Consider the following 23418-nt stretch of genomic DNA (forward strand, 5'->3'; position numbering starts at 1 on the left):
CCCTAACTCCCACCCCCACTGATGTGGCCAGATGCCTTCAGGGCCCCTCCGGAAGGGTACTGGGCATGCCAGGAGTTGAAGGCCCCACCCCCTGGGGGCATGAGGGGTGAAATCTGACCCGATACCCCAGGAAGTATTTATAGATTTGATTGCTTAATTAAACTAAGGATTGAAGCAAGGGGCTGACGTGATGGAATTTGCTTTTTCAAGTAAGCACTCTTTGGAGAGGGGAAAATGGGCTGGAGGGCTGAAGGTGGACACAGATGTCATTGTCAACGTGGGATCCTTTGTCCCAGCTCATAGTAGGTGCTCAGTAAATGTGTACTGGAGGAATGAACCCTAGGCATTGGGATTCTAGCTGCTCCCTCCAGTGGGGCTCTGCCCTGGTGATGCAGGCCCTGGGGCCTCTTCTGTTTACTGAGAGGTGAGGGTGTGCGTTTACTACTCTCCCTGGGCCTCTGTGAATTTTGGTTCCTCCTGGGGCAGAATGGGACCAGGCAGCCTCTGGTGGGGGTCCTTGTGTCAGACACTCCAAGGGGCAGGAGGAGGGAGCCTAGCTCTGCAAGGCAAGTTCATGAATATCCAACCTTGGCCACATTCCCTGCACCTGATTAACCAATAGCCTTCACTTGGCATGAGGCAGAGAGATAAAATGAGATACTGCATTGGAGACTTAAAACTTAATTGAAACTATGTATCACAAATTTAACTCCAGGCTTAATACAATCTGATACAATTATTCTAATATACTTCAGCTTCAATCAGGGTTTCTATGATGGAAAGGAGAGTGGGGAAGCCCAAAATAGGATGAAAAGCATCTGCTGTGTGATATGTAGGAAGGCATACAGCCTGTGAGGAAGACCCTACAATCTCAGGGACAGGAAGATTAGGGAAGGAGGCAGGTTTGTGCACGTCCTCAGCTGGGCTTGATGGGACAGAGTCAGGACTTCACTTTGGCCAGTTTCACGGCCAGGACCATGATTCACCTTTTGTTCTGAGACAAGGTCACGGTCAATTGTTTTCCCTGTTGTGTATTTGGAAACCACAGTGCTGACTTCTTTAGAGAACTCAAGAGATGCAGGAGACTCTGGGATTCCTTAAGAATCTCAGACCCGATCCCACCAGATCATCAGTCCAAAGGATGAGATTAAAGTAACGAGAAACATCCTTTTCAGTGAGTTAATGACAGCTAGGACAGGGCAGGGGATGTGGAGCCGGTATTACAATAATTACCTAACAGATTAGCTTCCTCACAGTCCTTCTGGCTCCAGACTCTCCTCCCTGCCTCTCTGTTTCATAAAAAGTTCCTTCCCCCAAGGCCCCTCCTCATCCTGCAGCCAGTCTCTTATCTGTGATTTACAGGTTTCTCCATCCTTCCTAAGACACGACATTTCTTAAAAGCTGCCCGCACTGCTACAGCTGTGCAGAGCAGCGGGGCCCCCAGGCCCACTCCTGGAGGGCTAGGCCTGCACCAGGGATTCCTGGCTCTGGCTGATCCTCTGAGCCTTGGGAGAGCCTGGAATAAATACTGACTGCAGGGCTCCATTTTTGCCTGTCAGAGTCTTATGGGTTGGTCTTGTAAAGTGTCACTTTGAAAGTGCTGTCCAGGTTACTCTGGTGGGTAGGATGGCTTGGGAGCCAGTGGCAGTCTTTGCTCTTAGTGTGAAATATCATTTACACACAGCTTTTGAGATGCAGGAAGCCTTGTCTACTCAGAAATTCCTAAACTGCTATTGTGCTAGTAAGTAGGGGAAAGAGAGGGTAGAAGAGTGGGGTAGTGGGCGTCTTACTCATCTGTTCATCCATTACCCATCCATCCATCCATCCATATACCTGTCCATCCATCTACCCATCAGTCCAGGCATCCATCTATGCATCCACCCATCCATGTTTCATGCATCCTCCAAACATCCTCAGATGTTCACCTTGGCCACCAGAATATCCTGCGTCTGGCGCCAATGTTTAGAGCAGGCACTCCTAGGCAACAACAAATGGAATAAATGCAAGTTGGTGGATTAAAGAAATAAACCTACTAGCATATACCCAAAAGAACTGAAAACAGGATCTCAAAGAGATATTTGTACACCTGTATTCATAGGTATTATTCACAATAGGCAAATGTAGAAACAACCCAAATATCCATCAACCGATGAACAAATCAACAAAATGCAGGATATTCACACAGGGAAATAGTGTTCAGTCAGGAAAAGGAGTGAAATTGTGACACACGCTGTCATGTGGATGAACCTTGAAAACATTATGCTCGGTGAAAGAAGCAGATGCGAAAGGATGAATATTGTATGCTTTAATTTATACGGAACTCCAGAATAGGTAAATCTATGGAGACAGGGCTTCCCTGGTGGCTCAGGCAGTAAAGAATCTGCCTGCAGGGCAGGAGACCCGTGTTCAATCCCTGGGTTGGGAAAATCCCTTGGAGAAGGGAATGGCAACCCACTCCAGTATTCTTGCCTGGAGAATTCCATGCACAGAGGAGCCCGAATCCTGTGACTGGGCTTCCCTGGTGGCTCAGACGGTAAAGAATCTGCCTGCAATGAGGGAGACCTGGGTTCGATCCCTGGGTTGTGAAGATCTCCTGGAGAAGGGAAAGGCTACCCACTCCAGTATTCTTGTCTGGAGAATTCTATGGACAGAGGGGCCTGGCAGGCTACAGTTCATAGGGTTGCAAAAAGTCAGACACAACTGAGTGATTAAGCACAGCACACAGAGATAGAAAGTAGATTAGTCATTGCCAGAGCCTTTAGGGAGGGGGGAGAGTTATTGCCTAATGGCTACAGAGTTTCTGTTGGAACTGACAAAAAGTTTTGGAAAATTATGTTGGTGATGGTTGTACAACAGTGGACCTAATGGACCTAATGTCACTGTTTATTAATGTCATTCAATGTCACTGTTCATTCAATGTCACCAAATGATTAAATGGCAAATTTTCTGTTACTTATGTTTTGCCACAATAAAACTGTTTTTTAAAAAGGAGGAAAGAAGAAGCTTGTTTGGGAGGCTAGTGAAGGTTTTCCTTGCTCTCTTCAGTGTGTGGCTGGAAGGCAGACTGTGAAACCCCATCACCCCCTTGGCAGGTCCCCACCACCCGACACCCCTCGTGTAAGAGAATTTGGAAGGTGGAGACATTCCATACTAACTCAGCTGCTCCCACAGAGCAGGGTTTGGGAGGGCTTGGTTGGTTTGTTCTCAGTGGTAGCTTGTGAGTGGGATATAGGATCCTGTGTTACGGGCAGTCACTTTCAGAGGGAGGGTTTTTTTGATGGGGCAAAGGTGGGAAATGAGCCTGCCTGTCCCCTGAAGTGAGTGGACGGGGCTCTCGCATCTTCCTAAGCTTTGATGGGGGGCGGGTGATCGCCTGTTCTGAATACGGGGACAGTGGAAGGGTCAGGCCGCTGTGGGCATGGGGAGAAGTGTTGAAATAAAGAGGCCTTAACCCCGGGTTGTTCTGTAGTGGGAGTTGGGGGGAAGACCTGCAGAAGCTTGGTTGTTAGAGACTGCTGTGAAGGAATAGGGTGTGTGTACTCTGAGTACACACTTATTTGAGATATTAGAATTGGGGATCACAGGGCTGCTTCATGACACTAAGACCAGATGGAGCCCCTGTGCGCCCCTGTGTGTGTTGCCCTGTGTTGGGCCCTGGCCCCAAGAGGTGCAGGGGTCCTGGGAGCATCCAAGCAGCCTTCTGGGGGCTTTTGTGCTATTGGTTCGGTCTGCAAACCATCACCTGATAGAGAATATGGAGGGGAACGTCAGGCATGTTCTTATAGATCAATTTCAAATGGATTTTCTAATTCTGAATTTCTTGGATTGGAAGAAAACAGGGTTTTCTCAGTTGGCATGACTCGGCCAGCCCTGCCTTGGAGTGAGTCCAGAGCCCAGAGATGAAGTCCCAGGGAGGACACTGTTGTCATTAAAAAAGGCAATGGCTTCCTCTGCCAGGGACTTGGGAATCCTTAAAACAGTGGCCTCATTTTATAAAGAAGGAAACAGAGCTACTAACAAACCAGATAATACATCTGAGAAGAAGCTAAGCACACTGCAGGTAGCTCTTTCACTGCAGGGCAGAAAACTGAACCTGTTTGATAAGCTTCAAGGCACAAGCCATTAACCCCATGGCAATCTGCCAGGGTGTCCCGTCTGGAGCAACTCTCCTGATGGTGCCCAGAGATCCATGAAACAGATGAACTATGGACGCTGCGTCTAAAGGATGCAAGCAAGGCTTCTGCCGCTGGAGTCTAGGGCAGCCCAAGGTCAGCCCTGTGCAGCTCCCCCTATGTTGGTGGATTTGGTCCATCATAGGGAGAGATGCCCCCCTGATGTGGTGGTTTGGGAGCAGCATTATGTATGAAATGGAAAGTCTGGGGTTTCAGGGTTTTGCTTTAGGATCTGTTGTAAACCTCAACCTTTCTCCCATTTGAGGGTCCAAATGCATGGAACATGATGGATGGGGAACTTGGGCTCACACTGGTCCTTCCTGGTTCCCCTGTACACACCTGAGACCTGAGAGCCCCATTGGAGAGCAGGGCAGTGTGGGGGAGGAAGGAGTTACTGGGAAAGACTCTTTGATGCTGGCCACTTTTTTTAGTGGACAAGTGGGTGATCCCAGACGAGCATGCAAGGCCCAAATAGGGAGTCTGACAGCCTCTTCAAATATCTGTGTTCAAAATGTTTGTAACTGGTTGAACTGCAAATGGGAGCTGATTGTCAAATGGCTAAAACGTGGAGGGAGGTTTCCAGAGACGTGTGATAAGCCTCTAGAGATGGGCTCGATCGCCATGCTCTTCCTGCTCTTTATGGCGGTGGATGACTCAGCTGGGGACAGGTGGCAGACTTATTAAATTTGAAGATGACACAAAGCTGGGAGCGATGGTGAGGGCATTTTGTAGACAGACTCAGGATTTAATTATATCACACCAATTGGATAGGTTGAATTTAGCAAGATACAATTTAATAGGAATAAATTGAAAGTCCTTTATTTGGGTCCAAATAGCCAAACTTTCCAAGCCTGAGATGGGTGAGACAGGGCCAGGCGACTAAGGAAGCCGCAGTGTGAGACCACAGTGTGATAGGGTGGCATCAAAAATCCAGAGGTGGTCTTAGGTTGCATTAATTGAAGTATTCTTTCTCAGAGCACTGCTGGGGTCCTGTCTTCAGCTCTCCATGCCCCACTTTAAAGGGGACTTTGAAGAGCTGAGTAAGCTTCCAAAATGAATTTCACAGACCAAAAAAAAAAAAAAAGAAGAGCTAAATTTATTCTTTGTTACTTAAAAATATTTATTATTATAGTAAATATTTTCTCTGTGAAAAACAGACAAAGCACAGGAAAATGTAATGATGGGGAAAAATAATTAGCCATACCTAAATTTTCCCACCCAGAGGTAACTATTACTTTAACATTTTGGCTTATTTCCTACTAGTCCTTCAAAATATGCATTTAAAAATGAGATTAGGATGACATTTATATACGGTCTGTCTTGTTTTCATGCAGGATTGTGTGGTGAGCGTCATTTCACGTTTTAGAGCATCCACTAAAACTGTGGTCCTTAGTGACTGCTGTCTAATCTGTTGCGTGGCTATCCCCCAAATTTGTAATTCGTTTCTTCCTTCCTGGCCTGTTGGCGGGTTGGGTTGTTTCCAGTTTTTTCCCATGTTATAAATAATCCTGTGATTAACTTCCTTGTACATAAATCTTGGTCTGTGCCTGTGATTATTTCTGTGAGATCAATTCCTAGAAGCAGAATTCTGGGTTCAAACAACACAAACGTTCATAAGGCTCCTGGAACATTTTGCTGAGGGGTCCTCAGGAAGTTTGTTCCCCTGTTAACATGTGTCCATCAGCTGTTGTGGGTGCCAGCATGCAAGCTGGCCAGCACAGCTGTTATCCTCAGAAGCGATCTTCCCCAGTTTCGCAGGTGGAAATGTCACACCCGCAGCTTTCATTTGCATTTCCTTGATTGTTGTGAGAGGCTGACCCAGTTTGGTTATCTGCCCTCCTGTTTGGCAGGCTGACAGCTCCTGCTACACCAGCGCACACCTTCCCCCCAGCATGGTGAACACGTCTTGGGGTTTCCTAATAATGGGGGACTGTGTCTCCTTCATTTGGCCCTAAGCGCACAGGGAAGGATGGCTGGATGAAAGAGATTCAGGTTGGGGCCACCCGGCCAGGAACTAGAAGGGTTTGGACCACACATATGCAGGTGTGGGTCAGATTGAGGGCAGGAACCAGCCTGCCTGGGCTAAATGCTGGTCACCCCTTACCTGGGTGACCTTGGGCAGTTACACACCCCAGAGAAGCCCTGGGTCCCCCCTCTGCAGTGGGGCCAAGCATCCTGCTGGGGGGTGCACAGAGACGTGGAGCATTGAGCGGGGCTTGGGCACAGGGTTAGTTCTGTTAACCTTAGATGCTTTTCTTCTGAGTATTGTTATTCCAGTTTCCTGTTTCTATATGAAGAACGCATCTGTGAACCATGATGGGACTCACTTCCTCAATTCCATCCTCTGTTTTGCCCAACAAATATTTATTAAGTCTTCTCCGTCACTCTGTGACGCAGAGCAAGCGCCGGACAAGCAGATAGAGAAAAGACACGCTCTGTGACCTAAATTCCAGGCCAGCGGGGGATTCAGACAGGCAGTTGAAGAACACATTGGTTTAATTCCAAAGAAGAAAAATGCCAAAACAGAGCACACTTTGCAAAAGAGGACATATTCTATTCCTCTTCTATGTGGAAAGAAAATTAATCACACGAGTAATCAAATCCATACCAGCGTAAACAGTGTGACACCCCCTTTCCCATATCATGTTAGCCAAGGCTTAAAAAAAGCTAACATGCAGTGTTGGCAAGGTTGTGGTGAAACAGATACTTTAAATCGTGCCATGAAATCAAGCGTCCTCTCTAGGTCAAAGACATAAATATGCCGAGAAGTGGCTGTCTTCATTTTCCAAGGAACGAGCGAGCTGATGGCAGCGGGGTTGTAGGAATCCTGCCTTTTCCTCACTGACAGAAGTGTAGCCGTTTGTTTTCCTGGCTCATTGGCCACAGTTTCCGATGAGGATGGTCTCAGCTCAACAGATGAGTCAGCCTTTGGCCTATTCATCCTCTTCTTTCTTAGTGAACAGTTCTCTGAGATTCTGACTTTTTTCCAAAGACCCATTGACTACATCCCCACATTCTAGAGCATTTTTTTCTATTGTGGTGATTTTTGTGGGCTCTTGATCCCATTGGCTCGTTTTCTGAGATCTGCTTCATTTCATCTGTTCCTGGAGGGAACTTGAGGACAAGTGAGCGCCTCCTCGCTCCCCTCCATCACCACCCTGCGCTGCCGTGTTTGGGCCCCCGCGGAGGCAGTGGGCGTGTGCCGGTTGGCATAGGGCCTCATCTTCAGGTTCTAATCCAAGCTGTGATTTCCCCAGACAGGTGGGGAGGCTGCCATCCAGCAGAGCCATGCTCTGTAAAGGGGAAAATGTGTCGCTCTTCTGAGTGTTTCCTGCTGGAATGCCTGGGCAGGGACCAGCCCCTCACCTGGGCAGTTCACCTACCGATCACGTCACCTGGTCCCTGATCCTTTCATCCTGAGGTTGGGAGGAGAAGAGCTGTGGAGAGAAGGCTACGGGGTTCTGGGCCTACCCCGACTCCCCTCTCTCCAGCCGCCTTGCAGACACCGAGGCGGCTGCAACAGCCAGGGCAGTGCTTCCTGCTGGATGTGTATTTTCAGAAGCTGCGGGGGACGTCATGTGTATAAAATTAGCATTGCCTTGTTGGCCCCTTACAGACTAATTCAGAGTGAAATGTTTTAGCAATGGTGGGCTGATTCTATCAGGAGAACAAGAACTAATTAAATTCCCTCTGACCATCAAGCAGTAAATTATTTATATCCAGACAGATGCAATCTAATCTCCAGCATCCAGCTCAACCCAACATGCATCCTACTTGATTTTTCAAGGGGAGAGGAAGAAAAAAGAAAACACTCAAATACTCAAGAGAGGAGACAGACATTAGGGAGACCCGTGGAACCCTGGCCTGAGAGGCACTCACCCTCTTCCACCAGTGGGGAAACTGAGGAGGCAGGTGAAGGCTCAGGGCTTCTCATCTCAGTTCCCAGGAGCTGTGGCCTCTCTACCATTTCTTACACATAGAAAGAAAAAGGAATTAGCAAATGATTCTTTAACATGATCTCAAACTGGGGGGAGAATTTATTTCACTAATGAATTTGCGAATGCGTATCACACTTATTGATCTGCCCCTTGGTGGCCTTTGGTGGCTGCTGAATACCTGCCAACTTGCATTTTGGGCTGTGCTACCCAATGCCCATCTCCTGTGTCCTTATCCATTACAGAGCATGTCTAGGAGACAACTTGAATTTTGTGGGACCAGTGCACGTGGGAGACCCAGTGGCCCCACATCCCTATACCAGGGGACAACACCAGTGCCACTGGGCGCATGTGAGGATGGCAGACTGGGTCCACCCTGGACCTGAGTCCCCACGAGTGTGCGCCCCCTCCCTAGTGAGGGCTGGGGACTGCCCCTAGGGTGCTGGTCGCTGGTCTGTGATGTGAGCCAGGATGAGGAGAGGACTCCTGCAGTGCCTGAGTTGGTCAAGTTCGAGGACGTCTGCCTCATGGACCAGGCTCTCCTCCCAACAGCTCCTTGGGAAACCCCATACTGTAACCCTGACACTTTTGGGCCCTTGATTACTGTGGTGAACCCCAAACCCAAGGAAGTACATGGGAAATGACCAAAAGGCGCTTTTCAGAGTAGTCACCGTAGAGTGCTCTAAGCCTAGGCCCCAGACCCCTAAAGCACTCTGAGACACCTCTTTGGGAATAATAGTCATGGTCCAAAGTGTATTTAATTCATGGGGGCATGGTCCTTTGAGGGTGGAGCTGATTTGGGGAACAGCTAAGAGCTGCCTAGGTCTAGCTGATGGGGACCCTGATGTGTAAAAGTAAGCCTCAGTCTAAGTCTCAGCTTCACCTTCGGTCAGATATGTGGTTGTGGGCCAGTTACTTAATCCCTGTTAGCCTCAGTTTTCCCATCTGTGAAATGGGATCAATCACCCTCCATTGCAGGGCAGTTGGGTGGAGAAAATGAGCTAGTGTGGTAAAGCCCTCAGCATAGATCTAAGCTCAGCAAGACCCCACTGTAGTCAGTAAGCTGGCAACGCTGCTGTGAATGGGAAGGTGAGGGGCAGGGGTTACAATTTAAGATGGGTGAGCAGCTTGTGTGTCAGGACTGGCTGGCCCTGGTGAGGCTGATGCTGCCGTGAGCAGAACTACCTGGCATCTTAGATTTGGTGTTAAAGCATGAGCCACCATGCGTTATGGTCCCTTGATGTCCCTGGACACAGCAGGGGCCAGGTGGTCAGTAGTTGCTCATTAGCTGCCTACTGTCCCTTGTAAGCACAATGATGTACTCACAGCATTCTGGCCACATCCTAAGGGTACAGTCGGAAGGCAGTGGCTGCCTTCTCCAAGCGTTCCACCAGAGGAGAGGGAAGGTGCTTCAGTCTTTGAGGGATGGAGAATAAAGCATAAATGCTTCATACGTGTACACTGCTCTGTAGTTTACAAAGTACCTCCATGTATATTATTTCATCTGATCCTCGCAAGAGCTGGGCAAGGCTTTCTCAGCCTCTTGCTTATTCTTTAGCATCTTCCAGCCTTCCTGGGTGGCTCAGTGGGTAAGGGATCTGCCTGCAATGCAAGGAACCCTGGGGATATAGGTTTGATCCCTGAGTCGGGAAGATCCCCTGGAGGAAGGCATGGCAACCCACTCAAGTATTCTTGCCTAGAGAATCCCATGGACAGAGGAGCCTGGCAGGCTACAGTCCATACAGTTGCAAAGAGATGGACATGACTGAAGCAGCTGAGCACACGCGCACACATGCTTTGCTTAGTCTCAGAGACTCTCCAGTGACCCTTTCAGCCCCAGTCTCTTAATTCTCCTGGGGCTGGGAGGGGGAGTGATGGTGCGGGCACAGTCACTGGGAACCTGATGTTCAAGGAATTCCTGAAGATGCGGCAGAGGGCCCCTGCATCCATTCACCCATCACCTGTGTTGGTTTTTTTTTTTTTAATCATTAAGTTGTGTCCAACTCTTTTGCGACCCCATGGATTGTAGCCCTCCAGGCTCCTCTCTTAATGGGATTTCCCAGGTAAGGATACTGGGGTGGGTTGCTATTTCTTCCTCCAGGGCATCTTCCCAACCCAGAGATCGAACCCAGGGATGTCTCCTGCTTTGGTAGGTGGATTCTTTACCCACTGAGCCACCAGGGTAGCCCTCATATATCACCTATCCATCCATTTATCTACCCTCCATCTATCCATCATGTATCAGCCATCCATCCATCCACTGTCTACCCACCCAACCATCATCTATCTATCCACCGTCTACTCACCCACTCATCCTCCATCCATTCACATTCATCTGCTGTCCATACTCCATCCACCCATCCATTCACCGTCGATCTTTCATCCATCCATTCATCCACCATTCGCCATCTACCCACCCATCCACCCACTCCTTCATTCATCCATTGCTACAAGTAATTACCAGGCATTAATATATGCTGGGTAGTATTTTAGGTATCAGAGTATCAGGTAGTGAAAAACTGCTGTGAAAACTCCCTGTCCTCAGGAGGTCACTTCCAGTAAGCACACAAGCAATATGCTAGAGAGTAGAGGTCGTCTGAGTGCCCCTGCCCGTCTGATACTTGGGGCAAACTATTGGCTCTCAGGCCTGAGGCCAGCCCCACGGGTTCTCTTTGGGTCTCATGGTAAGAGGCTCCTGAGCAGTCCAGGTGCTCTGCACAGACTCCTGCCCCCCAGCAGTCTCCATCGAGTGGGGGCCAGTTGAATTTAGAGTTAATGCCTGTGGAGAGCCTGACTCAGCCTCTCAGCCTCAGGGGTCTTGCTCCATGGAAGCTGCCCCCACCACGCCCCTTCCGCCTGTATCCCCCAGCTCACCCTGCTGTCTGTCAGTCCTTTGCCACTCCTTTGTGCGTGGGGCTCGGCCCCAGCCTGCGCACCCCCTCTTGTACTGCCCTCTCCCCCACGCTCCCAGCAGGCCCACGCAGCCTCCGCACACGGGGGGCCCTGGGAGTATGTGGTTAACTGGATGACTAACCCAGTCCCCACAAGGCAGTGCGAAATGGCTGCTTCAGTAAATTTCCAAATGTGTCCGGAGCTGACGACTTCGTTTTCCTCCCAAGCACCAAACAGGCTGAGCAGGGAGGCCTGGTGCTGTTCAGGCAGCTGAATCAAGCTTCTAGACACGTCCCCACTGCAGCATCTCAGCTCAGGTGCAGGCGGGCAGAGGGTTGGGGGGCCGGGCCTGAGGAGATTCCTCTTAGGAAGAGTCTGCCCACCCCTGTAGCTCCAGCCTGCCCCCACATCCCAACCCTCCAGCTGCCCTAGTCTGTGTCCAGCCTTCCGACCTTCCACAATGTTCCCTCCTCCGGGTCAGTCCCGGGAAGCTAAGTGACGGATGTTTAATGGGTTCTTGCCCACAGGCTGGTTGTCCTGTTCCCTGAATCTGATCATCTGCTTGCTTCTGTTACTAAGGCCGCTCGGGCTGAGTGTGGCCTCAGGGGATGTCCCTGAGCAGCTTGCTCTCCACCTCCTCTGAGGGACTGTTTTTCCTCCCCCTGAACAGCTGAAAACACGAGTCATGCCCGCTTACTGCATTCAAGCTCGTCTAGTACAGGCTCCCCAGTCATCTCATGGGGCGCTGTCCCTCCTTCCCGAGTTTCTTCCTCTCAATAAATATCTCTTTCAAGCCAGGTTCTTCTTTTTCTCTTAGACTTGAGCGTTCACAGTTTTCCTTCAAAGCTGAATCTCAGTGTATTTGGGAGACAATGACCTTCCCTCCAGGTCATTTCTGCTAGCTCCCCCCACCAGAACCCCTTGCAAACTGCAGCAGCCGCCTGCGTGTTCCCTGACAGATCTGCTCCCAACTTGCTTGCTGTCTTCTGGATCATTCACTTGGATATTAAACAAGATTGGGGCCTTCAGGTGGCCTGGGGGACCTCCCCTGAAATGCCCCTCCTGCCCACACACTAGCCTCTGCTCTGGTCTTTGTTTACATTTGCAGACCTCTCTTTGGCCTCGTGACTCTGTTTATACCGGAGCCAGCTGAACCCAATTTTGCTAAAGACACGTTTCTTCAGCCTGCTTTGAAAATGCTTCACCAACGGCCACTCATCTGGTGGTGTATGAGACGTGTGCCTCCAGCCAGCAGCCAAGACTCATCCCAGTGGCCTCTCTGCTCTCACAGCCCTTCGGGTGCCGTCTCTTGAGGAATGTCCTGGGATTGAAGCCATGTGTGGCCAGACTCCTGTCTTCTCAGCGTTTGGAGGGTGGCCAGTTCAGCCTTCCCTTAGCACTGGGGAGAGGAGAGCAGACCACACAGCGGCTAAGAGTTTGGGCACTGGGGGCCGCACTGCCTGGGTTTGAATGCCAGCCTCGTGGCTCACTCTCTTGTCTTAGTTTCCTAGGTGGGTTCTCCAAGGATGATGGAGATGGGCGTGGAAAACCTCAGCTCTGGGCTGAGGCACAAAGTTGAGCCTTCAATGCACAGCAGCCCCTGAGGATGAAAGGTCTTGGTTCCGTCCCCCTTACCACCCAGCGGCTCTGGTTGACTCCGTGCCTGCAGAAGAAAACGAATTTCCTAGGGAATTGCCACCTCAAGGCGTTTATTTATGTGCTACACACTTTTCAAATATTTTCTTATTTTGCCTTTTGTCAGTAAATATTTTGCCAGTCTTTTCTTTCTAGTTCATATTTTTTCATGCTTACAAAGATGTTAAATTAGCATGCGTTTTTTAAGTAGCCATTAATTTCATATCATCCCTAATTTGTATACTTAATTTCCTCTCTCCACCCACTCTGGATGTGTGTACAACTCCTACTCCCGTCACTCATTTGTGTTACGCTCATCTTGTGCTAACCCGAGCTCTCCCGCAGGCCTTATGCTGGGCAGCCCATGCTGTGCGCCCTCCTGCCAACTTCGTGTCCAGCCTGGCCCTGCCTCCCCTCCTGGGCCCCGAGAGCAGTGCTCTCTGAAGCCAAGTGTCTTCCTCACAGGGCCTGTTTCTACTGTGTGATGTTGGGTTTTGGTGGCATTGTGGTCATTGAAATACTGGATAATACAGTTACCATCACCACCATCATTACCACCGTCATAATGACCATCATAACCATCACCATCACCACTAGCTCCTGAGCGTTTACCACAGGCCAAGCATGGTACTGGGTGTTTATGTCTACGTCTCATTCTTACAACAGTCTTGTGGGTATGGGTATTTTTCTCCATTTTAGAGATGAAACAACCAAGGCACATTGAAGCTCAATTATTTGCTTTGAGTGCCACAGCTCACAGTGGTAGATCTGGCTTCAGACCCAAGCCTGCACTCTGACTGCAGGGCCACGTGGCCGCTCTCCGTTTCACACAGGCCACCACCCTCTGCTTCCTGAAATCAGCACTTAGGGCACAGGCATTAGGTTCATGAGTTCTGAGAGCTGTGACTTGGGAAAGTCCTTAACTGCCCCGAGCCCTCGTTTCCTACACTGTGAAAGAGGGAGAGCAAAACCCTCCCCGTGGAGTTGACTGAGGACAAGAGAACTGATGTCCACGGCGCGTCTAGCCCTGTGCCTGGCATAGGACAAATGCTCAAATGTGGGCTTTACAGTTATCACAATGTTATCACTCCATGTTTTCTGTATTTACTGATGACCTTAGGTGTGTTGGAGAAGGCAATGGCACCCCACTCCAGTACTCTTGCCTGGAAAATTCCATGGACGGAGGAGCCTGGTAGGCTGCAGTCCATGGGGCCGCGAAGAGTCGGACACGACTGAGTGACTTCCCCTTTCCCTTTAGGTGTGTCAGACACTTTTAGGTGCTAGATGTCCAGAGCTGCTAAAGACCCTGACTCTGAGGAACCCAGTCCAATGGGAGGGACACGCTATCAGCAAATACATCACGAGAGGGGCAGACTCCCAGAGGGGTGTATGAAGCACCCACAATAAAGGACCAGCTGTGCCTGGTGGTGGTAAGGGGAGAGGGATAGAGAAAATTCATGTCCTTAAAAATTCAGTCCACAAAAGAGAGAATTAGAACTAAATGAATTAAATATATGACTCAAACAGAAACAGAATAAAAGAATGATAAATGGAAGGAAAGCAGAAAGAAGGCATTAATGAAGTTAATAGATAGTGAATATGAGTCACAGATAGAAAATGGGATTGATAGGTAAAAAGCTGGTTTTTGAAAAAGTAAATAGCTGAACCACTAGCTAGCAGAATCAAGGTTAAGAGGAAGAAGGCATGAGAAACACAAGAAATAAGAGAAATCTAACTTACCAAAACTGACCAGTTTGCATCGAAGATAGAAAATTTTTAAGCTACTCCCACACAGAGAAGGTCTGGATGGTTCCATGGGGTAATTTAAACCAAACCTTTAAAGAGCAGGTACTTCCACTGTTAATCAAACTGTACAACAGCAAATAAAAAGAAGAAAAACAAACACATAATTTTCTCAGAGAGAGACTAGCAATGTTTTTTTAATCTAACAAAAATTTTACAAAAATAATGGCCCTGCTTACGTTGATACCAGTTTCTCAAAAAGTCACCCGTCCCAACTGCCCTTAGGTGGCCCGTATTCCAAACAGCCACCCAAGGAGGATCAGCACATGCAAAGATATGTTGAGAAACTCTAGAACAGTACTGTCCACTATGGAGCTGCCTGTGACTATTTGTGTAAAACCCAAGATTCGGTTGCTCAGTTGTACTAGCCGCATTTCAAGTTCTCAATAGCCACATATGACTCACGGTCAGCATATTAGAGTCACCATTCCAGAAAGTTCTAATGGGCAGCACTGATCTAGAATACCAGGTGCTAGATTTTGAGAACTTCTGAATTACAAAGTCATGTCCTCAGTACTCTGAGCTCCATTTGCTTCCTCTGATGTCAATAGAGCATCATCCACCTCTCCGTCTGTGAGTCTGGGCTGAGCGTCCATCCATCCCCTTAGTCCCTCAGCCATTCTGCAGGTGATATTGACATGTAGTGCTGCTTCAGTAAATATGAAGTCCTCAGCTCCAGGCTGGGTGCTGGACACATGTATGCCATGCTTCCCTGCAGTAAGCGTGTGGACTCGCATTTGGAACGTGCTCCCCTGATCTCTGGGACTCTGCTTTACTCTTTCAGTTTGGCTTTCCTTGCATCATATCCACTCAATTCCATCAGTCCTCATTTCTCCACTGGTTCACGAGCTGACTCCTATGGAAGAGGTAGGGCTCCGTGCCCCTTTTATGAGAGTTTGTCCTACTAGTCAAGCTTTCATGGTGATGCTTCTGGTGTAGAGATGCTTCTGCTCTCTGACATTCTTGTCCTTCTGGCACCGGACCCCTTCCTTCCAAGCGCTCTGTAGAGTATTCAGGATCATGAAGCCTGACTAGGCCCTGGCCTGTCTCTGACCTGTTTCTCTGATGTAGACTTTTCGTAGTGTAGAGCCCAGAAGATAGAGACAAAGGAAGGATTTGTCGGGGGGAGTACCCAAGAGCTCTCAGGGGGTGCCCAGCAGGGGCAGTCAGTATGTCTTCATTTTGCTGTGGAGGCTGGTTTTCCACAGTTCGGGGTTTTTGTGTGTGTGTGTGTTCTTCCCAGAACACTAGGGCTTTTTAGGTAAACTGCGTCGTCTGTCAAGTCTCTGAGCCTGGAAAATTCTTACTTTTTATGATGATTCAACTCTTCTTATTTTTAAAGTTAGCCCTGCCAGGCAGAGGCTTGTGCCCACAGCTGTGGGGCCTTCTCAGCTGTGATATTGGGCCACATGGTGAAGGAATATTCATGTTGTCTCCTCTCCCTTCCTCTCCCTCCTGAGGGACAGGGATGTGAAATGCAAGCAGGAATCTGCTTTCTCTTACATTTCTCTGCCGCATCACCTCCTGGGGGCTCCCTGTCCCTCAGTGCTACAGGAAAGCCACAGGTCTGCTCTGCCAAGCCCCCCTCATCTTCCTGGGGTGTCCCCCAAAGCCTCCCTCTGGGTTGCAGTCTGCAGTTACTGCCGCATCTCAACACAGACACAAACCATTGCATGATCTCCTTAAAGAGTCTTCTGGTTAGATCGTCCACTGGTGTCAGAGAGATCGTTCTCAAGTCTCCAGAGAAACCTGAGCTCTGCTTGCCTCCAAGCTGCAGTTGGCTGGACTTCTATTGAGCTGTGTCCCTGCCTGTCTGCAGTGGAAAAGGGAGGAACCATCTGCTCAGTCCTGGGGCTGTGCGGGACTCCCCCTGCCCTGGAGGAGTGGGCGACAGCCAGTTCGACAGCTATGCTTCTGCATCACGGGCTCCCACCTGGAGGTTGAGCCCCATCCACCCTCATGTCATTCCAGGGCCTCCCTTAGGACTCTTTAAATAAGATGCACTCCTGCTTGGTAGAACCCAGAGGCCCTGGTGAAAACCTGAGGCTTTGTTTTCTCTTGCTCACCAGCAGCCTTCCCTTAGCCTTCGTGGAAAGTAGGCAAAAGCTGACCTGGTTGAAATAGGCATCTGTTCTGATCTTGGGTCAAGGGACCTCAGACAGTGCATCTCCCCATCCCAAGCCTCAGTTTTTCCACCTGCAAAACATCAGTAATAATCGTACCACCTCATGGCCTGGAGGAAAGAAAGAAATGAAATCATGTAAACAGAGTTCCTACAGTCAACTGCGTCCGCTCCTGCAACAACGATGATTGTCCCCAGTAGGCTAATGAGGGCTCTTGCTAGCTCACAGGGTTTTTATGAGGATAAAATGAAATGCAACAAGGAAACATTTCTATATTCATTTCACAAATATTTATTGAGCACCAACTGTGTGCCAGGGCATTGGGATGAAGACATGCCCAAAGATGTATGAAAGCTGCAGATGTGAACAGGATACATTCTCAGGTTTAGAGGGGTCCTGTGGAGGGACAGTGCCATGCTGAAGAAGCTGGGTGTCCTCAACTTCACAGAGGAGGATGGAGGCCCAGGGAGCTGAAGGGGCTTCCTGGGGACCACATGAACCCAGGGATGGGGAGTGGGTCCAACCAGCCCCCTTCTCTAGCACCTAGTGCTACTTAACCAGCACATTTTTTTTTGGATTCGTTTGTACCACTATCCTGGGCACACCCACAGCTTTGGGGTGGTGATAGAGCCATGTCCCAGGGCTGTGCCAGCCCTTTGGAGAGGGAAGGGAGCCACTGTTCCCTACTGCCCCTCCCCACCCCAGGCAAGATGCTTGCTTGGACTTCTGAGCTCTGGGAATCTCAAATGCAAGCTGGTCCTTTTTTGGGAGAAAGAGGGAGAGAGAGGGGGATCTGTGGGCGAGGGTGGGCATATTTGGGTATAGCCAGGCACTCAGGCCTGTTCTGGGGGAGCCCCATGGTGGAGCACCTCCATACCTCTCTGCTGTCAACCGAGCCCCCCCTGGAGCCTCCTGGCCCATCTCTTCTTTGCCTTCCTTTGTGGGCCTCATGCATGCTGTCAGCGCTGGACAAGCAGCTGCTTGACTGGAATAAAAAGGATGTCTCCTCTGTTTTTCACCACATAGATGTTCTCTGAAAGTGAACATTTCCTGCCTGTGCTCCAGATTTGTTTTGGCAAGTGGACCCCCATTCCAAGTAGAAAGTGAGAGAGCCTGTCTGGGGACTTGCTCCTATGAGTCCTCCATGCTTGGTCCTCTCTGACTCCCTCCCCCAAGCAGCAGATTTTTAATAGGAAAGAGAAAAGGAATGATGCGGACCCTCCAGATTCTGTAACGTCTGAGCCACTAGGCCGCGGGAACACTCCTTTTCCTGTTTTGTCGTCATTCTTTGTTGTTCTCCATCACAAGGGTTGGCCTGTGAGGGTCTCCCTAGCGGGAGGGCACTGCCCAGCATCCAGCTTCCATTCTCAGCCCTGAGCACGTTGCCTGCCATGAAGTGAACCTTAGCTATGAGGATAGGGCAGCTGGGAGCACCAGCAGGCGGGAGGGAACCGAGGGATGCCCTGCTTTTGGTGTAGCTGCTCGAACAAGCCATCAGTTATCCCTCTTTAGAGAGCTCGCTCTTTGGGTGCTGGGACCCAAGGGCTTGGAGCAGAGACTAGAGGAGCTCAGTGTGCAGCAGGGACCATGCTGGCAGCTGTTGGGACCTTGATGACAACATTTCGGCTGATGAAGGTCGTTTGTCTATCCCTGTGACTGAGAGGGGGAGACTGTGAAACACCGGATAGGTCCTCCATAAACACAGCTTTCTAGGGTTGGATCCCTCCGTTTTGGCCAGAAAGCAGCCTGGGGTTTGTACTCTCTCCTGCCACACACTCATGGTTCAGGAGTGGCGACAAGTGGAGATATACATCCGGGGAGATAAGGACTCCCTGAGATCCAGACTGCAGCCGTGACCTTCCTGGACCCCCTATAAACCTCTTGAAGGTGATTTTCTTTAAATATGTCATTATGCACATCTGTAAATTGTTTCCCACACATTTGGGATTTATCTAGATTGTAACATGATGGCTTTGCGTGTAGTATACACTCGTGTGAGCACACTCACAGTTAGCTATATAGGAATAATCAAAGGGGAGGCTTCCATGCCCACAAAGATCTCCCAAAGACAGTGCAATAAACTGGGTGACTGAGAAGGGAGGTGACTTTGCACCCAGACGATGAACCAGAGGGACTCTTGGATACAGCTGGGTGGGGGCATCCAGACAAGGGCAGTGAGGACATCGAGCAGCTGAGAACACACAGAAAGGGGATCCACGGTCTCCACGGTAAGGCTGAACTGGATAATGGGAAGTGGATTAGACAGCGTCTCCTGGGGGAAAATTACAGATTTCCCTCTTGCTTTCATGGAAGAGTTTGGAAGGGCAGGCAGGCATCAAGGCATTAAGCACTCGGCTGGCTGGAAGGACACGGGAGCCGGGTTCCTCTGCCTCGAGGTTGAGGTGGGGGCTGCTGGGAAGTGTGTGGAGGCTCAGGATGCCTCCCGGTCAGCTTGGTGCATCCCTGGGTTGCGCTCCCTTGCGCTCCCCATCTTGCCAGGGTGCCAGCAGTGCAGATCTTGGCCTCTTGATCTGAAACCAAACACGCCCCCTCCTCTGTTCCATTGGATGCGCTCCTTTGCAGGGAGGGGAACAAGATGAAGGCAGGGGAAACTGGGAACCCCCCGGATGTGGCTTTCTGGCGCTGAATTCTAATACCCTTTGCCCACATGAATGCTCGCAGTAGGAGTACTGGGAGCCCGCACTTGCACCTCTGTGGAATTCTCTCTTTCTTTTTTAAAAATAAGAAATATCAAAGATGATTTCAGCAATGGAGATGAAAAGGCAGAGCAGCTCTCGTCTGCTTCCTCCCTGCGTTCCCGCCACCCCCACCCCCTGATTCGTTACTGTTTTTCTAGAACAAGAAGGAAAGAGTTTTATTTGTAGAAGACTTTTCTTTTTCTTTTTTGTCCTTAATGATGTGGTGGGTGGCAGTGGTAGCATGTTTTTATTTTATGTTATTTTTTATCCCTTGCGGCTTTGGGGGAGGGTGGCAGTGTTTGAGTTTGGGGTGCGGTGTGTGGGGGACGGTGTTCTCTTGGAGAGGAGCAGTGTGAGCAGATGTTACACCCCCGTGTCTAGAAGGCGGGGGGACTTGGAGGACGGCGCTGCTCGTGGGTGGGGAAGGACCCGAGTTATGTAAGAGCACTGAGGGGGTGGCTTGGGGACGCCGACAGGGGCAGGCTGACACCCTTCCCCGGGCCATCGAGGAAGGCGCCGGGTGCTGTCTGCTGGGAGCCTGGTGGCTGCGCTGTGGTGGGTACGGTGCCTGCGGGGGGTTCTCAGGGTGTCAGGGCAGCGGGCAGTGGGGAGGCCTGGAGGGTGGAGGAGCTCCAGTGGGAGGAGCGAACTCCTTGAAGCTTGGGGAGGCCCTGTGCCCTCTTGGCTGTTCGCTCCTTTCTCCACGTCAGCTCCCCAGCCACAGAGGAGAGACCCCCTCCTTTCCCGCGGGTCCTCGAGGCCTCCTGCCCCCACACCAGTCAGCACCATGTGACTGCAGAGCAGCACGCATCCTGAACCGTATAGCATCCCAGGGGCTGACGCCGACGCTGTCTCCTCGTTTAGGTAGGGCCCCACCTGACCCACAAGGAGAGACAAAAACCTGAGCAGGCGTTGCTGAAATGGCGAGTGGCTGGGGCTGGGTCCAGGCACCACTGCCAGCCAGCCACCAGCTAACACAGCTTCCTCAAACCTGCTCGTGGGGCAGCTGTGGGGATGACAGCCAGCCCCTGTGGACTCGACCCTAACCTTCGCAGGCGTGGAAGGAGCCGAGGGCAGGGGTAGAGAGGGTGTTCGAGTCCCTCTGTTCCTTGGTGTCTTCAGCAGACTTCTTGGTGCTCCCCCTGTCCATGCACCCTTCTAGGGGCACTGGCTGTGTCTTTGCTGGTCATCCACTCACTCTACATTTTCCCTGGGCAGGAGCCAGGAATCACTCTAGGCTGTGGAACTCCAGCTCCATCTACACTAATGAGCTGATGGGCTTGGCACCTAAGACCACGAGGCTGGCTCCATTGGCAGCTTATTCTTCACAGCTCGTCTCATCTTCCTTCATTGGTATTTATCTTCGTTCGTTGGTATTTATCTGTCTGCTTGTTTATTTCTTCCCCTTGGAGGCCTTGGGAAAGGAGGGAACGTGTCAAAGCAGGAGGGTCTTGGTATTGCCCCATGTTGAGTAGCTGATGGCTACCGGGAGTAAGAAGTAGGGGTATCTGGTGCCTGTTTGGTTCTAAATGGATTCCTGTAAGGAGGGGAGTTTCTGCCCTCAGAGGCTGATAAACGTCGACGTTGCAGCTCCCTGACACCTGTTGACTCACTGATTTTGCGGCAGCCCCGTCTCAGCCTCTGCTGTTGATGGGACGTCACAGCGATGATAGCACTTGCCTCTCAGCGCTATCCAGAGGATGCGCCCACATGTCACCTGCAGAGTCCTTTGCTCCTGACACAGAAGATACTCAAAGAGTCGTGGTGGTGGTGGTGGTGGTGTGTCTTCATTATGGTCTCATGGCGATTTTGGAAAAATCACTAATGGTGAAGGTTATAAACATGCCTTCGGAGCACTGGCTGTATTTCCCTGTACCGGCTGGCAGCTGCCTGAACCTGCCTGGTTGTCTTTTAGGCTTGGAGCTGTTTGTAAGTGAGATGGTGATGTGAAGAAGTTCTGTGCTGCCCTCGCCCGAGAGGGAGGCTGCCAGCCGGTGGCCTGTCCAGGTAGAGATGAGCTGTGGACATGAAATGCAGGCAGGATTTCAAAATGCAGCGCTCTGACAAAGCATGTGAGCATTGCCTGTGTCATTTCTTATGTGGAATGCATATGGACATGATAATACTTTGAATATTGTGGGTTACATGAAATACATTCTTGAAGTTAATTTCACCATTTTTGGGGAAATTTTAATGTGACTACTAGACCATGTAATGATCCATGTGCTTGGTATGATATTTCTGTGGGGCAGGCTGATGGAAGACCCCCTCCCACATGGATGAGCTGGGATCCCTCCCTGGTCTCTCGGAGCCTTGGTATCCTTACCTGTGACGAGGGAGATTCCCCTAGAAGGTGCGCCGAGACTGAGATTCCAGGAGTCGATGACCTTTTCTTCACCCTTGTTGACAGCACCAGGGAGCCCCTCGGCGAGGCTGGAAAGGGCGCCTCCGGAAGTCAGCAGCGCTGCCTTTGAGAGAGGTCCCAGAGCTCTCTCACTCCAAGTTTGCCCCAGCTACATACCACTGGGGTTTTCGGGGGACACCCTTCAGCTCTGTAAATATGCATTAAAAGAGTAAAAATAAATGCCTTATTTTGTCAACCTTCACAACAACTGTGAGACATGCTTACACAACACCTCTCACACCGAGGTTCCAGAGCCTCACACGGTGAACAGTGCACTGGGAAAAAAAGAAAGAAACCACACTCTTAGAGAGTTCAAAGGCAGCAGAGAACTTGTTTTCATTTCTGGAAAAAAGAAATGCTAACGTGAAGGCCGGGCAACCGGTGCCCAGGGACCCTGGAAGAGAACCCGTGGGCATGGAGGTGCCCTGAAGCTGGGGCCACAGGAGTGTCAGGTAACCCTGACATGGGAGCAAAAGAACCAAGAGGAACTTTTGGAAAAGAAGGAAGAAGGTTAGTGATGAGGACCAGAAGGGCTAGGACAGCCCGGAGTTTTACTGCAGAAGCTAGCTGAGCGAGGTCGTCTCTGGAAGCGGGTGTGGATGCTGAAGAACTGACCCCTGGGCCTGGGACAAGGGGATGGATGTTCTGCAGATTGGCGTGCAGAACATGGGAGAATCCATGTTCCCTCCGCCCATCTGGCCTTGGTCACCCAGGCCTCCAAGAATAGAGATGCTGCCAGAGGGCCACTCAGACCTGGCGCCTCGGGTGTGGGGCACATAGTGCAGGAGGCGCATCAGATGTCCCTCTTATGTTTATTTTCCATTTTTGACATTGTCCTTCAGTTCCTCCTCCACGCTCCCCGTTAAGCTGTTAAATCACTCCATTTATTTAGTGCGAGTGTTTCTGAGAGCTCATTTTTATCTTGGTGAAAACCAGGCTTGCTCATGGGCACATAATGAAATTGCATAAATATATCCTTAGCTTGGAATCTAATTTATTTTTCCTGTTCATTATGGGGTAGAAGGCCATTATGAAATGTATAACTTTTTTTTTTCCAGTGCTGGAATTGAAAGGCTGGGGCTTGGGCTCTTTTTATTCTGATGATTTTGTCCTGATTCAATTTAAAGCTGGTTAGAGCTCAAATACTGGAGCGTAATTGACAAAGATCAGTGTGGGTTGTAATGCTAATGTCGCGTCTGCGGCTTCCGCAACTCGACACGATGGACAGTGGGTTAAGCAGCAATTCCAGCAGGGGATTCCTGGGCCTGCAGAGCTGTCTGGGCCTCAAGGAGAGGGCCGAGGACTTTTCCCGTAGCCAGTGGTCACATTCTCTGCTTTGGGTAAGGGTGGGTGAGTGGCATACCCTGGAGTAGGCAGGTTGAGGACACTCCTGACCTTAAGCCCAGAAAGCCTTAGAAATCCCTTCAAGAACATCCGCCCAACCTCCGCTTGTACAGGTGAGGAGTTTGAGTGGCCTATAACCTGGTCAAGGTCACCCTGGCTCCAGCCTCCCCATCCTCAGTCCTGGGTTTCCTCACCATGACAGCAAGTGAATAACATAAAATGAAATGCAAACAACCTTTGGAAGCGATGACTTAGGCCACTCTGTATGAAGTTCATGCATTGTGTGTTGAGCGCTGGGAGAGAGGGGGACAGAAGGCGCACCTGGCAGCTTGAACAGGCTCTGATGCCCACCATGGCTAAGAATTTGTCAAAGGCGTGACCTGGCAAAGCAACGGGCAGGAAGCTGGGGTA

General features: G+C 50.2%; 1 protein-coding gene and 1 long non-coding RNA gene across 8 annotated transcripts in view; both read left to right on the forward strand.

Moving 5' to 3' along the window:
* RBFOX3 (RNA binding fox-1 homolog 3) overlaps positions 1–23418 on the forward strand; it is a 434098-nt gene that overhangs the window by 30613 nt on the left and 380067 nt on the right. The window lies entirely within an intron of this gene.
* On the forward strand, positions 9–22656 carry LOC132657357 (uncharacterized). Of its 4 annotated transcripts, none has more exons than XR_009595378.1 (3): positions 9–19818; positions 20478–21331; positions 21512–22656. It is a non-coding gene; the product is annotated as an uncharacterized LOC132657357 (long non-coding RNA). The 4 variants fall into 4 exon arrangements; XR_009595379.1 differs by having other exon boundaries at positions 20478–20612; positions 21175–22656; XR_009595380.1 differs by having other exon boundaries at positions 9–19814; positions 20478–22656.

Source organism: Ovis aries, chromosome 11 (genome assembly GCF_016772045.2).
Source record: "Ovis aries strain OAR_USU_Benz2616 breed Rambouillet chromosome 11, ARS-UI_Ramb_v3.0, whole genome shotgun sequence".
In the NCBI taxonomy this organism is placed as follows: domain Eukaryota; kingdom Metazoa; phylum Chordata; class Mammalia; order Artiodactyla; family Bovidae; genus Ovis; species Ovis aries.